This window comes from Panthera leo, chromosome D1, assembly GCF_018350215.1.
Source record: "Panthera leo isolate Ple1 chromosome D1, P.leo_Ple1_pat1.1, whole genome shotgun sequence".
Classification (NCBI taxonomy): domain Eukaryota; kingdom Metazoa; phylum Chordata; class Mammalia; order Carnivora; family Felidae; genus Panthera; species Panthera leo.
Window position 1 is genome coordinate 57,092,468 of NC_056688.1, and position 4,405 is coordinate 57,096,872.

General features: G+C 48.0%; 1 non-coding gene across 1 annotated transcript; it reads left to right on the forward strand.

The window, feature by feature from the left end:
- Positions 1-278: 278 nt before the first annotated feature.
- Positions 279-383, forward strand: LOC122201512. Its single transcript, XR_006194214.1, has one exon. It is a non-coding gene; the product is annotated as a U6 spliceosomal RNA (small nuclear RNA).
- Positions 384-4,405: the final 4,022 nt, after the last annotated feature.

Here is a 4,405-nt window from a genome sequence, read left to right on the forward strand (position 1 = left end):
CTAGGCCCGTCTCCAGAGCTTCTGAGGGTAAACTCCATGAAGGCGGGCCAGGGGCTTGCCCACTACTGTATCCCTACCGCCTAGAACGGTGTCTGGCACGTGCAAAAATATTTGTGGAACGAAAGGATGACTTAATAAGCTTGGGATGGGGCCCACGTGTTTGTCATGTAAAAAATTCCACAGTTGATTCTGATTCATCTAGGGGTGGCATCCCCTCGAGATATGATTGGGTTTCATCTTTCCTGTTGCTGGATGGGAAGCCTAAGGCTCAGCAAGGAGCGCTCACTTTGGCAGCACATATGCTAAAGTTTGAAGGAGACAGAGATTAGCATGGCCCCCGTGCAAGGGTGACACGCCAAGGTTCAGTAAGAAAAAGGAATACTGGGCCTGGCGCTCCAAAGAATGTGGGCTCTTTGGGTCTGCCCCAGCACCCCTCCAGGACGCCCAGTACATGAGGGAAAAGGGAAAGCGGGACCTAATGCTGCCTTTTGTACCTCTTTATCTAGCTCTTCATTGCATCCTTTGTAATATCCTTTCTAATAAACTGGTAAACAGCAGTGTTTCTGAGTTTTGTGAGCTGCTCTACCAAATTAATTGAACCTGAAGAGGAGGTTGCGGGAACCTCCAATTTATAACCAGTTGGTCAGAAGCACAGGTGGCCGTAGTCTCGTGAGACCGAGCCCTTAACTCATGAGATCTGATGGTATCTCCAGGTAGACAGCATCAGAATTGACTTAATGGCAAGCTCAAGCCCCACATCGGGCTCATCACTGATGGTGCAAGGCCTGCTTGGGATTCTGTCTCTCTCTCTCTGCCCCTCCTGCACTCTCTCTCTCTCTCCCTCTCAAAAATAAATAAACTTAAAAAAAAAAAAGAATTGACTTAATGGCTTGGTGGTGTTGGAAAATACACATTGGACCTGCCTTCAGCACCCTTCACATATGGCCCCTGCCAACCCCCAGCCTCACCCACCCTCACCCCTGCCCAGCCTATGGTTTAAACCACATGAAATCCAGCACCATTCCCTGATCCTGTCAAGCCACCTACCTTCTCATCTTAGCATGGGCTTCCTGGAATGCCTTTCCCTGCCTTGTTTGCCTAGGAAATGTCTCCTCAAGCTACTCTGGAGCTCGAGGCCTTCTCTGACTGCCGAGGCTGGGGGTCAAGGGGCATCTTCTGGGCCTGTAGAGTCCCCTGTCCTGCCTTCATATCATATGCTGATCACACTGGGGACAAATGCCCATTCTGATGCTGCCTCCACCAGACTGGGACCACCTGAGTGCAGGGCTGAGTCAGTTAGTATCTATGTCCTGATGCCTCGCCCAAAGCAGGGCTCTGAGTCTGAGTCCTCAGCAAGATTTCAGGGATTAAAGAATGAATGCTGAGGGGAAGAACAAATGCTCCAGAGGCAACCAGAGGAGGAATAGGAGAAGCTCCAAAACAGGGTCTCAATGCAAGAATCATTTTTCAAAAGGTGACATTCTTCCTATGCCCGCACATCACCATTAGTGGCAGAACTGGGCTTGCTGTTGCAGCTCCTGACCTCACCTTCACCTCCCCTACGTCCCAGCCCCACTCAGGCCTACGGAGTGTCCGTGAGGTGGCCTGGCATGGCAGGTGAGCTCTTGGAGCTGGCCAGTGCACAGTAGAGGCTGGGAAGCAGAATCTTAGCCTCAGGTGGAGACCTCAGGCTGGTTGGGCTGGCCAGGAAGCTCAGAGAGGTAAGAGAGCAGTGGCCCCAAGGAGAAGAGACTGGAAAATACCAGTAATGGGGAGAGATGGAGGGGTGGGGAGAGATGGAGGGGTGGGGAGAGATGGACAGCTGGGAGGCCAGAGAGACTCGACTTCTCAGCACCATTGTTCGGCCTCAGAGAAGCTCCCCTGATGTGACCTTTCGGCAAGTTCCTGCCTCTCTGGGCCTCAGGGTCTTAAACTGAAAATGGGGGCAGGCAGGCTGGACTAGATGGTCATTAATGTCTTCTCTAGCCCAGGCCAAGAAGATCTGGGAGAAGTGTAGCTGCCTTAAAGGTGCCATTTGAAAGGACTGTCTCCAGGCTGGCACACAAACTCTAGGGACTCACATCTAGCCAGGCATTGGGGGAATGTGTCTCTGGGCCTGGAAAGAACTGGAAGCAGCCTCCCCTCGCCTCCTGCTCTGGACTTGGCTTGCAGTTCTGGCAGGCCCAATGCGGCCCTCAGCTCTAATGAGGCTGGCCACCTGGGGAGCCATAGAAACCCAGCCTGGCCTATTTTGTGGTGAAGCCATGGTCACTTCTCTGCCTAACCCTGAAGTGATGCTCCTGAATGTGGCCTGGGGGCTAGCAGCACCCTTCATGGGCCACCTGGGACTCGAAGGAGTACATCTGGTTGGGTGGGGACTGAAGGAAGCTCCAAGCCGCAGGGGCTGAGGGACCAAGTCCTGGGCCATGTGGACAACCCTTGTTGGCCCTGCACGCCCTGAGTCCCGCCCCACCAGGACAGGGCCTGCTGTCCTGGGCCTTTGCCTGCAACTATTCCCTGAGCCATGATTTCTGATTCAATTGGTGAAGACAGGCCTCCTGGGATGAGCCAGTTGGCCCCCCTCTGTTATTTGCTTCTTAAAGTTGGAAAAACTACGTTGTGCACCTGGCAGTACTTGCTGCTGCTGCGTTTTTTTTTCTTTCTTTCTTTCCTTTTTTTTTTCTTCAAGAAACAGAAAGTAACCCCTGTGCTTACTGCAACCAAATCCATTTTATTGGCCTTCTGCATCTCCCACTGCAGTAATAATAACCCCTTACATTTGATGAGTCTTTTACGGCTTACAAAGCACTTTCTTATCCATTCTCCCTTTTGGTCCATGCAATGGTTTTGGAAAAGAGGGCTGGCATTATTATCCCTGATTACAGGTGAAGAAACTAAGCCTCTGATAGTAAGATCAGCTGCCCAAGGTCACACAGCAAAATGGAGCAGAAGCAAAGAACCTGGGTCCTCTGACCCAAGTCCATGGTTCTTTCCCCAGCACCACACACCCCTCATGCCACTTGAATGACCAGGGTCATAGACACCTTCTTTTAGAAACAAGGGCAGAAGGTTCAGCTGCCCCCACTCTGCTCTTATTTCTGAACTTTTTCCTTGGTGAAATTAACCATCACCTCTCCTTACCTAACACCTCTAAGACAATAGCTCTCACATCTGTACTTCCCTCTGGGACCTGAGAGCTTTAGATCTTACCCTGACTCTCCAGGTCTCTTTAATGTTCCCACCTGCCTCTCACCCATTTTAGAAAACTCAGCTTTACCTTAGTTTCATGTTTCTTTCATCTTCTAAATCCGGTTGGCATGGGCATTTTACTTAATTATTTTATTTTTTTCTTTTTGAGAGAGAGAGACAGCACAAGAGGGGGAGAGAGGCAGAGGGAGAGAGAATCTTAAGCAGGCTCCATACTCAGCACAGAGCCAGACACGGGGCTTGATCCCATGCCCTGGGATCATGACCCAAGCCAAAATCAAGAGGTTGGTCACTCAACCGAGACACCCAGGCACCCCAGTATTGTATTTAATTTTTAATTAAGTCATTTATTCTTTCAGGAAATACTAATTGTATGCTATACATTTACAGTCTATTCTGTATCCCTCTGTCACACAATATTTAGCCTTGTGTGTCCGGCTTCTTTTCCTTAGTGTAATGTTTATACGGTTCATCCATGGTGTAGCATGTGTAAGACTTGTCCCTTTCTATGGCTGAGTAATATTCCTTTGTATGGATGTACCACTTATTTATCTGTTCATCAGTTCATGGACACTTGAGTTGTTTCTACTTCTTGGCTATTATGAAAAATGCTGCTACAAACATTTGTGTACATGTTTTTGTATGGGCATATGCTTTATTTCTTTGGGGTATATACCCAGGAGTAGAATTCCTGGGTCATATGGTAACTATAAGCTGCAAAACAGCCTTCAAAAATGGTTGCACTATTTTACATTCCCACCAGCAGGGTATGAGGGTTTCAGTTTATCCACATCCTCACTGACATTTGTTATCCTCTCTCTTCTTTATTATAGCCATTCTGGTGGGTATAAAGTGGTTTATCATTGTTATTTTGATTTGCATTTCTCTAATGACTAATGATGCTGAGCACTTTTTTCATGTTTTATTGGCCATTTGTATGTATTCTTTGGAGAAATGTCTGTTCAGATCCTTTGCCTGTTTTTCAGTTGGATTATTGTCTTTTTACCGTTGACTTGTGATAGTTCTTTATGTATTCTGGACACCATTCCCTTATCAGATAAATGATTTGCAAATATTTTCTCCCATTTGGTGGTCTTTTCATTTCCTGAGAATGTCCTTCAAAGTCCACTTTACCTACCGTTTCTTTTGTCACTTATCCTTTGGGTGTTCAAGAAGGCTTGGTCTAACCCTAAATCGC